An 11,343-nucleotide genomic window follows, 5' to 3' on the forward strand; every position below is an offset into this window, starting at 1 on the left:
TAACATTATTTTCTGAGCTGCGTGAGCCCATCATCCTTGCCTAGCTTCTCCAGTGTGGGGTTTGTTTTGGTCAGTCACATAGGAGCCGAAGGAGCAGCCACCACAACAGCCAGGCGTAACAGAGCTGGGGAAGCCCTGGCCGTGAACGACTTGTTCTGGCAAAGTAATTGCCTCTTTAGAAGAAAAGGTTTTACACTGTTCGAATCAAATACAAACAGTTCTGCATACAGAGGGAGCGAGTCATTTACCTACACCAAAATTAGGGGCAAAGTTTCTTTGGATCTCCCACCTGAGCCTCTTTTGTATCAAATTCTCCTTCTTGTCTCCCATCCTCGTGTGACGCACAACAGCAAAGAGCCTGGGACCATCGTCTAAAGAACCCCCCATAGGAACGGGTAGGCTGCCGTGGGGTCCCTCTAGGCGGTGCAATACCCACGCTTTACAAACCCAGCCTGGAGGCAGTCTTCTAGAACTGCACTAGCAAGGATTGCCTCAAAGGGGCTAAGCCTTTCCCTCGGTCTCCTGGCTCTGCTTCCGTTCACACAGCCCAGGATGGCCTTGGCCACCTTTGACTCCAGGGCGTGCTGGTGGCCCATGTGCCATTCACCGTCCACCAGGTCCCCAGGGCTGCTTCCACAGAGCAGCTCCAGAGCCAGGCAGTGCCCAGCCTCTGTGGCTGTGATTTGTTAGGCTGCTGCAGGGGCAGGGCTTTGCTTTTCTCCCTGCTGAAATTCCTAAGGTTCATGCCAGCCCGTGCCTCTCGCCGGTTGAGCTCCCCGGGGCTGGCCGCTTTCCCCCAGAAGGCCATCATCTGCAAACCTGACGAGCGTGCCTTCCATCACCTCTTCAAGGTCACTGATAAAGAAGTTATACAGGACAGGTCTCCAGATGGACGCATGAAATGCTCCTGTCGGTACTGCTTTCTAGTTAGAGTATGAACCACTTAGTCACAAGCCTCTGAGCCCAACCGCCCCTCCGGCATTTGACCCAACTGGTTACCCAGGCATGGTGACCAGAACTTGCTCACCTGGATGCACGGCTATTGTTGGGGATGCTATTGAAAGGCTTGCTGAAGTCAAAGTCAAAGATGCCTTTTCACTTCCTCTCCATGACCTTTCAGAGATGATACCGAGCAGCCCCACTATGACTTTGGCCTGCTCTCTTAGCCCCTTTGGCTGCAGCCCCTCTAGTCCCCCAGACTCTAAGAGCTTCCGTTAAATAAACCACCCCTGAATTGCTCCTTGCCCACTGCTGCTTCTGCTTCTTCTCCTCACACCCTGCCTTGATGCACACAGGCCTGGGAGACCCTTCTCGTGGAGACTGAGGAAAGGAAGATTTCTGAGGATGCAGCTCTGACCTACCTGCACCTCCTCTTCCTATTTCATCTGCTCGATTCGGCAGCAGGCCCGCGGTTTCCCTTTTCATCGCCTTACTGTTAATGAAGCAGTAGCAGCTCATCACTCTGCCCATACCCTCACTTGCAAGCGTCTCTCCTAGGGAAGCCAGGGACGTGACGGACACCCGGCTGCACCCTACGACACTCCGAGGTCTAGAGAGAGACAAAGACCCCAAACCTCAGGAAATAAGACACCGAAAAATCATAAGTGAGATCGAAGGGTTGAAAGAACCAGGATGGTCAGCCTTGAAACCTTGCCTAGAGAGAACAGAAAGCCCCTAAAGCAGAGAGATGGGAATAGCTGCCCTGGGGCTCACCATTGCTCAGGCAGAAGCCATGGCAGGAGGTGAAGTAACACCCTAACTCAGTGATAACTGGCAGGATGAAGGGATGACCTCCGGTTACCTTAGGCAATTATGCTGCTAAAAAGCACACCCCTAGGAGGAGACCTGAGATGGAAATGTGAGCCCACCTTAACATAATGAGCCCAGCTAAAAGGAAGATGTGTGCGGATGAACTATTGTACAAGTAACCAAGCAGATATTTTAATGGAACATCTCTTGTTATTGTTTTGTATAAAAGACCCCCCCCGTGTTTCTAAACGGTCTGCTGGCTGATGGTAAATGCTCGGCACCCCACTCTGCAGACTGGGGAGAGAGACAAATATCTCTCGACTCAGTGTGTTGATTGGATTTTGCACACCAGGGAAGAACCCTGATGTAGGGACAACATAAGCACTAACAATGTTCTCTGGGGAGGCCACTACCACCCCTCTGGGGGTCTGCTCCGACAAGGGAGAAAATGGCGGCGGACGAAGGCAGCGCGCTTGTGCGGCACCACACGGCATGCTGGGAGCTGTAGTGCCATGCCCCACAGCAGGCCAGGGCACCACCCCAGCAGCTGTGGGTGTGTGTGGGGCCCCAGGCCATGCTGGGAGCTGTAGTGCCATGCCCCACAGCAGGCCAGGGCACCACTTCTAGTGGCTGTGGGTGTGTGTGGGGCCCCAGGCCATGCTGGGAGCTGTAGTGCCATGCCCCACAGCAGGCCAGGGCACCACCCCAGCGGCTGTGGGTGTGTGTGGGGCCCCAGGCCATGCTGGGAGCTGTAGTGCCATGCCCCACAGCAGGCCAGGGCACCACCCCAGCGGCTGTGGGTGTGTGTGGGGCCCCAGGCCATGCTGGGAGCTGTAGTGCCATGCCCCACAGCAGGCCAGGGCACCACCCCAGCGGCTGTGGGTGTGTGTGGGGCCCCAGGCCATGCTGGGAGCTGTAGTGCCATGCCCCACAGCAGGCCAGGGCACCACTTCTAGTGGCTGTGGGTGTGTGTGGGGCCCCAGGCCATGCTGGGAGCTGTAGTGCCATGCCCCACAGCAGGCCAGGGCACCACTTCTAGTGGCTGTGGGTGTGTGTGGGGCCCCAGGCCATGCTGGGAGCTGTAGTGCCATGCCCCACAGCAGGCCAGGGCACCACTTCTAGTGGCTGTGGGTGTGTGTGGGGCCCCAGGCCATGCTGGGAGCTGTATGGACCCGTTTGAGTTAACCAGAAGTTAAGCCCAGCCGCCCCCAGCCACCCAGAATTAGCTGAGGTCGCTTGGAAAGCAAGGGGGTTTAACCTCTGCCAAATTATTCAACCCAACAGTGGATTGTGACCGTCTCCTTTTCTCCAGGCTGAAGAAACCAAGTGACTTTAGCTGCTCCTTGTGTGGTTTCTCCTCTAAACCCTTCACCAACTTGTGGCCCTCCTCTGGGCATTCTCTAGTAGCTTTGTATCTGTAATGTACTGTGGCACCCAAAACTGCCCACAGCACTTAAGGTGAGGCCGCCCCAGCGTGGAGCAGAGCGGGACAATCCCCTCCCTCGACTGGCTGCCATGCAGGGCTCGATGCCCCCCAGGGCACGGCTGGGCCTCTGGGCTGCCAGGGCACGCTGCTGGCTCGTGTTCAACTTGCCGTCGACCAGAACCCCCAGGTCCCTCTGCAGAGCTGCTCCCCAGCCCCTCGTTCCCCAGGCTGTCTGTATATCCCAGGTTGCCATGCCCCAGGGGCAAAATCAGGCACTTGCCCTCATTAAACTTTATACAGTCGGTGATTGCCCAGCTCTCCAGCCCCTGTCCAGGAGACATGGTAGTGTTAGGAGATATGGTAGTCTCGGGTTGACGGTTGGACTTGGTGATCTTAGAGGTCTTTTCCAACCCTAATGATTCTGTGATTCTATGGTCTCTCTACAGGGCCTCTCTGCCCTCGAGTGCCAACAGCCCCTCCCAGTTTTGTGTCGTCAGCAAGTTTAGTTAGTATTCCTTCAAGCCCTGCACCCAAGGCATTTACCAAGAGATTAAAGAGTACCAGAGCCAAGATGGAGCCCTGTGCAACCCCACTAGTGACTGGCCGCCAGCCCGATGTAAGCCATTGACTATGACCCTTTGAGCCCGACCCATCAGCCCATTGCTCACCCACTGCATGACGTGTTTATCCAGCTCTGTGCTGGACAGTTTGTCCAGGAGAAGACTGTGAGAGACAGTAGCAAAAGCTTTACTGAAATCCAAAAAGATCACATTGGCCGACTTCCCTTGTTCAGCTAGGTGCGTGACCTCATCATCGAAGGAACTCAGATTTGTCGTCGTTGCCCATTTGTCGCTCCAATTCATCCTCTCCCCCCAAATCCATACCCTGGCGGGCCTGCCTCAGGCCCTGGCAGGAGGGCTGGAGCAATGGCCTTGGGGGGCGACGGGGTGGTTTCCGTTTCTGCGAGGCCTGGAGGGTGCTGGGCCGTTCCTGCAACACCTTGCTGGCCGAGTTGGACAGCCACGCGGGCAGGGGCGGAGGCGGCGGGGGCGGAGGCAGGCAGGCCGGGCGGCTGTCCGGGCCAGTGGGGGCTGGTTCCCCCCTGGTGCCCCATGGCTGGCGGGCCGCTTTCCCAGGCACACGTGATGGCTGCTGGTATCGGGTCCAGCTCTCGGAGGGGCTGGGGGGGTCAGTCCAGCTGTCCGGGCGTGAGGGGCAGCTGCTGGTGTCGGACCGGGCTCTCGAAGCTGCGGCGAGGCGCCTGCGGAGAGAGGAGGCTGCTGAGGCCCTGCCACGCCTGCGGTGCCCGGAGGGTGTGGGGCAGAGCTGCACGCCCCACGGGGTCTGGGAACCCGGCTGCATGTGGGAGCTGTGGGCACGGAGAGCTCTGTGCAGAAAATGGGGCGCCCCGCACCCCTCGGGTGGGGCTCTGCTCCCAGAAGCTGAGAGCTGGGAAGGTTTGTCACCACAGCCTGAGCTGCTGGGACACCTTGGCCAAGGGCAAGCTCTGGGATTTACAGCATCACCTAGCAGGGTGATTTCTGCCGCTAGGCTCACTGGCGGGGAGATGTCACTATTGCAATTCTCTCTTTCTACGGCAACGTCATGCCTTGTTGTTACTTCCTGACCTTCCTCTGCCTATGTCGGTCACTGGCTCTGCTCTTGTCCAAGCAGGGTCCCTTTTAACCCACATTTGTCTCAGTAAGAAGGGGTTACAGAAAAGAATGCCCACGAATTGAGAGGCCAGTTAAAACTCAGCTCTCCAGAATACCCTGCCTCTAAATGAGTCTCAGCAAATAGCAGCCATCTCATGCAGAAGTTTGGCAAAAGACCTCCCAACGACTCACCGTCTTCTCTTCCTCCACAGGTGGATCAGACAACAAAAAAACATCCCAAGCAGTATGGACCCCAAGACCGCCACGGCACCTTCTATGCAGAACTTCTGGAAATCCTTAGGATCCGTGTCGCTTGAGCTTCTCTTGCCATCCACACCTGGAGGAACAGTTCTGCACGTTACTGTGTCCTGCGTGCTACTGGTAATCTCACAGGAGGCCTGACGTTGCCAGGAGATGTTTGTCCTCACTTTGTTAGCTTCTCTGAACCAGTGAACATCCTGGGGCTGCAACGTTTCCTTGGTTTCAGTAGAAACCAAGGAAAGTCCCAAAGCCCTTGCAAATCAATGCACTCTGGAGCATCTCTTTCTCCTCTCACCTCTGCCTACACTCCGGGATGGCCATAACCCAGTTTTCCCCGTGCCATGGGTTTGCTCCCCCTTCTTGGCTACCCTTCCCATTTGCACACAATTTCTTTGGCGCTCGCCCACCCTCGCTCTCCGAGGCTTGCTGGTGCCGCTGCACGGAGACTCTCTCTGACCCGTTGGGACAAGCTGTCCCACGGAACAGAACTCATGAGGCCAGATGGAGAGCACATGGGGGAGCGCAGCTCTTTGACCAACCGCCCCTTTGAGCAGCACGGACAAAACCCATCCCTGCATCGGGGAGCGCCACCCCCAGCTCTCCCTCCCCAGCCCAGTGCCCACACCCCGAGGGCATGGAGTCAGGCCCTCTCAGGAGACACCTGACCCTTGTTCTCCCCCTTTGCCTTTTCTCCAGCGTGGGCACGCTTGCACGCCTCCAGTTCTCAGGAGTTGTCTCCCACCTATGGCCCCTGCAAGACTGCTCAGTACCTGCACTCTTCTGAAAAAATTCATACGTCCTGGTGCGGTGGGCTTCCCCGGGGTTGGACAGCACTGCCAAGAAGGAGAGAAAGGAAAAGCCTCAGCATGGCTCAGGCCCACAGGATGCAGAAGGATGGTGCAGGATCCCTCTGCCCCAGCAGCGAATCCCTTTGGACCCCAGTTCACAGGAGGGATCCCCCTCTGTTGTGCCCAGGGCCTCTGGGGACTCACAGCAAGCTCGGGGTACTCAGGGAGGGACATTTGATTAAGAGTCGTCTTTCCCATCATCTACTGAACGTGGCTCAGGTGGCCCTGCTCCCAAAATGGCAGAGGTCTGAAAATCCTGTGAATGGGCTGCGGTGGGAGGTGAGCATTCCACCACATCCGCAGAGGGTTACCAGCATCTCTCTGGCCCGCTGATGGCAATAACCACCGCAGCCCCGAGACGACCGTCATCCTCAGAGAGCCGCTCCTGGCTTCTTTGAGAACACTAGCTCTGTACTAAGGGTTTGGCTGCCGACCCAATGTGCAGTAGCGGCACCAGGGGAGGAGCCTGCAGACGCCCAGCGCTTTTGATATGTGACCCTGGATGACTGGGGGGCAGCAAGTACTTGGCATGCCTGTTGATTGAATTGCTGCTGTTTTTTCATCAGAGACTGGCACCGCGTGACCGCCTCCTTCCTGAAGCGCCTCCTTCCCCACAGTCTCACGGTCCATCTCTTTAGAAAGAGGGTCACTTTAATGAGAAGCAACCGTTCCTCATCAGGAGCGTGGTGTTTTCAGGAGGCAAAATACATTAATAACACTTAGAAACAAAGCCTGGGCATTTGGGGGTGCACCTCGTCTCTAGTCCGAACTATGTGTCATTCGCAGAGAAAAATTTAAGCACTAGGCACTTTCCAGTTTACCAGTAGACAGCAAAAGCTGACCTACTGAGAGCCTAGGAGATTGCATGGCATCTTCTTGTTTGCACTTAGTTCGTTTTCGGCAGACTTCAAGATGATGGTAAATGACTTTGTTCAGAGAGGACAGGAAGATGCTGCACCCAGTTCCGCTGGGGAAAGAGCCCTTTGGAGAAGCACGTCCCATCATGCCAACTCCATCACACGGTAAGGGCAACAGACACAGACGGCGGGCTGAACCCCAAGCTCTTGCAACCATGTTCTGGGCACTTTCACAAGTGGCAGCAAAGAGCCCACGGTCCCCCAAAACAAGAGGAAAACCAGAGCCAAGTTTTCTAAAACACAGCTGGAAACAGACAGCTAAACCACCCAAGGCTGAAGTCACAGCCCCTCATTTTAGCTGCCTTCAAGTTAGCTGTCCGGCCTCAAGCTGGGTGTGCAGCTCTCACCTGCCCCTGACCGTGAGGTGTCACTGAGAGACCTCAGACATCAAGGAGGACAACGGAGCCGGCTGGAGCAGGCTCCCATCCTTGCCAGGCATTCCTGCAGCCCCGGCAGGGTCTGCCGGTCTCAGCGACCCCAAAGTGCCTGCGCATCCTCATGCACACCATGCATGGAGCTTTCGGGAGAAAGGATTCCTTGGAGCTCACACCAGCTCTGAACTCAAGCCCAGAGAGCCCGCGGGCTTTGCAGCAGCCACTGGGAGCAGCAGAGGCTCGGAGGGGCTGTCAAAGACACCTTCGCAGGGCAGAGTATCCCAGGGCACATCACCGAGCCCGAGCCGTGCCCTCTCTGCTCTTCTGCGTGTCTGAGCATTGGCCAAGAAATTGTTGAGTAAAATTTCACATGAACAGCATCTTCAACCCTAAATGCACATTCCTTGAAGTGACATACCTGTGGGATCATCCTGAGGCTCCCAGAGAACATCTGCCTGAGGCGCCTGGAGACCATGGCCTGGAGGCACGGCTGTAATCAAGCACATTTCCATTAGCTGTTGTGATCGACTTCTTTCCCAGTGACCTGCAGTGACTGGAGGGGGGTCAGGTAATGACACGGGTGGAGATTTCCAAAGCCGCAGAGGGGCCTGAGTGGCCTGTTGGCTGGCACCTGGAAGCTCTCAAAATACTGTTTCCAGGCCGCGTGCCACACGCCTCAAGCACCGGATGGACATACGGCCCCTTGGGGATTTCTTACTGGGAGATCTCTACTGTGCACAAAAAAGGCCCACGTGGAAGCACTGGAGGGAAAAAATGGTCATTTGCACATCTCGTGGAGAAGGGCCTGCTGGGCAGTGGGAGTGCCCCACCACTGCCCCATCTGTTCCCCCGGGCTGAGGGCTGGGGCTGTGTGTCGGGGACCTGGGTTTGCCAAGGAGAGCACTGCAGGGCTAGAGCAGGAATGCTCCCGTCTTCCTGAGCGGACGTCTCCCCAGGACAGACATCCCCGAGGCTGAAAGCTGGACCCAGCTGGGGAGCGGCAGAGCCACGGCCCCGGGCACAGCTGTCACCAGCCCGGCATAGAAGCGCTCCCGAAGGCTACTGCCTTGCTCTGCTGTGCAGCGCTGGTGCCGACGTGCAGGCTGCGGGAAGGCTGCAGCGGGACTGGGTGGCACAGGGCCAGCTCTAGGGATGCTTTCTCACCCCACGGCACTGCTCCCGGCCCCACCATTCACCTGGAAAATCCCCCTGCAGTGGCCGCGGCCCCCTGCGCCTCCCCGCAGCACAACTGCCTCCCACTTGCCCCTGGAGCCGGCCATGGCTCCCCTGGCTCAGCCCAGCCCTGCTGCTCTCCCAGCCTTGCCCCACCATGGTCCCGGCCCCGCTACCACCCCAATGTGCGCTGGGCGCTGCTCCACGCTGCCCAGGGCTGCATGCCAGCCCTCGCCTGCCCACCTACCTAATCCCCATGCTTGCCATGGAGCAGCCTGGGTGTCCCCGGCTTGCAGGGCCACCAATAGGAGAATAATAAGGAGGCACGTGGGGGCCATGGTCCCCCGTGCCTGCACCGTGCTGCTGCTGCTGCGGCTGCTGCTGCTACCGCTGCTGCTGCTGCTACCGCTGCTGCTGCCGGCACTGGCCAAGCTGTACCCGCGGCACAGCACAATATATCATGGCACGGCACAGCGGGGTCTGTGACCTCACAGTGCGCCCTCCCCACCCACCCAGCCACGCCCATGGGGTGCCACCCCGCCCCTAAGCACTGCTCCCCTGGAACACCCCACCCCACTTGTCACCTCGGGAGGGGGACTTTCACAGCCTGGCCAGCGCTGCCCCTCTGTCCACCCCTGTGATCTCTGCTGCAGAGTTTCTTTGCGTTTCCTTCCCCACTCTGTGATGGAGCAGCCAGATGCAGCAGACTTGTGAACACAAGGGATTTCTCCTTCCAGGTCTGCTAGAGCCCAATCAGGTGGACTATCGCACCCAGGAGGCTCGTCCTATCCCAGCCTGATGGATGTGGCCGCTGCTGTTGCCGTGTGTGTGTCCGAGAGACTTGCGCTGCTTTCCAAAGAGCCAGACACACCAACACACGCGCAGACTTACACAATTAATGTGACCGGCAAAAGAGATGGGCACAGTCGGAGCAATGCCTTTGCCAGCACCCATGTATACGCAACCACTGCTTAGATAAACACGAACACAGCCCGGTCCTTTTCTGCCTTTCCAGATGAGCAGGGCTGGATGTTTACTGGTGAAACATAAACACACCTTCACTCCCTAGATTCATAAGCGCAGCGTGTTCATAGATTCCTCCAATAACAGCGTGGAAATCAAGTCCCTGCAATATCCGTGGCTGGCTGTCAAGCTCCTCACCCAGTCATGGGTGCAAACCTTGGGCCTTTCTAGGTAGAATGTAGGACTTTGAAATATGGCACTCCTTGAAAACGTTGCTCGTTCAGTAGCGGGTTGACTTGTTCCTGGCTGGCAAACTGAAGAGCACCGTGAGGTCAGGCTGCCAAAAGCCGAGCTGGTGCTCTTGAGGAGAATGCCCATCGACTGTAAATAGGGAAATCTGGCATGCTTTCGAAAACCTGGTGCGCAACACAACACTGCTGTTTCAAAAGAGCATTAAAAGAGTATATTTAAAAGAGCATTAACAGCATCGTGAATATTTACACACAATCTCCAGGTGCAGACCGCCTTCCCTGGGGAGAAGGGACATGCTATTCACATAAACAGCCGATGTCTTTCCCTGTTTTCAACATCCCTGGGCAGCTGAGACATTGCCTGCGGACGTAGATGAGAGCCCCCAGCCCCTGGAGGGGGGGCTGGAGGATGGGCACGTCAAAGGACCCTGATGGGAGCCCTGCAGAGCCTCATCCCTTGGACCAACGGGCACCTTCCATTGTCACACAGAGCGTCTCATGGGCTGGAAAAGGGATGCTCTGCAGAGTTGCTGGCAAGTCTCTGGAGAAGAGCTTCCCCCTCTGCCTCTCCCAAGGCCTCTCTCAGCTCCAGTGCCCTTCCCAAGGACAGCCGCAGCAGGTGGGTGCAGGCAGCACTGCAGGGAAGGACAGGCAGCGGCCACAAGAGTCGGCACTGCGGGAAAGGCGGCACCCCAGAGAGCCTGCCGGGGTCCCCAGTGTGTGCGAGACAGTGCCCAGGAGGGTGGTTTTAAATCTAGGCTACCCCCTGTCTAACCGTCTATGTGAGAGTACAACCTGACCCGGTGTGACACATAACACCAGCGCTGTGAAGAGATGTGACGTTCAAATGAAAAATGGGACAGTTTGAACAGCTTTTAGTAGCCTGCAGGAAGCAAAAGGGGAAGCGCTGTATATAGAACAAAAAAATAGACTGAATAAATTTCTGAACCTGCTGTGAGAAGTTATGCCATATCGAAGTGCACGTCTGCAAGCCCTGCGCTGCACTATGTGAGCCCTGCTCACATGCAGTGATCTGGCTGATGGGGCAGAGTGTACCCTCGGACAGCTTGCAGGTGGCACAGAAGTGGGAGGAGAGGCCCATGCGCCGGCGGGTCGTGCTGCCGACCAGAGGGGCCCTGAGAGGCTGGAGAAAGGGGCTGACAGGACCCTCATGCAGCTCACCCCGGGGAAGGGCAAAGTCCCGCACCTGGGAAGGAACAAGCCCTTGCACCAGTACACGCTGGGGGACACCCAGCTGGAAAGCAGCTGTGCAGACTCCTGGGGACATGGTGGACCCCCAGCTGACCAGTTTGGAGCCGGCAAAGTGCTCCTGGGGCACAGGCGGCTAACTGAGTCCTGGGCTGCAGTAGGCAAGGCATCAGCAGGAGATGGAGGGAGGTGACCCTTCCCCTGTGCTGTGTCCAGCTCTGGGCTCCCCAGTGCAAGACTCACAGAGCCATACTGGAGAGACTCCCCGCCCAGTTTCCGTTGGGGTCGGACCGTTGGAGCCAACCGCCACCAGTGCCGGCAGGACGGAGCTGTGCTGGCGTGGAGCAGCGCTGGGAGGAGGCAGAGTCTGGCGTCGGTCTCGGACTAGCAAGCCGGTGACTTTAGAGCAGAACACACTTTTCTCTGGACTTTGGGTAGGAAAAAACAGCCTTCACTGAGTGGTCTGGGAGGTGGTTAACAGATTGACTTTCAGCCTGAAGTCCTTCAATCTCTGCTA

The sequence above is a fragment of the Phalacrocorax aristotelis genome, unplaced genomic scaffold, assembly GCF_949628215.1.
Source record: "Phalacrocorax aristotelis unplaced genomic scaffold, bGulAri2.1 scaffold_85, whole genome shotgun sequence".
Lineage (NCBI taxonomy): Eukaryota > Metazoa > Chordata > Aves > Suliformes > Phalacrocoracidae > Phalacrocorax > Phalacrocorax aristotelis.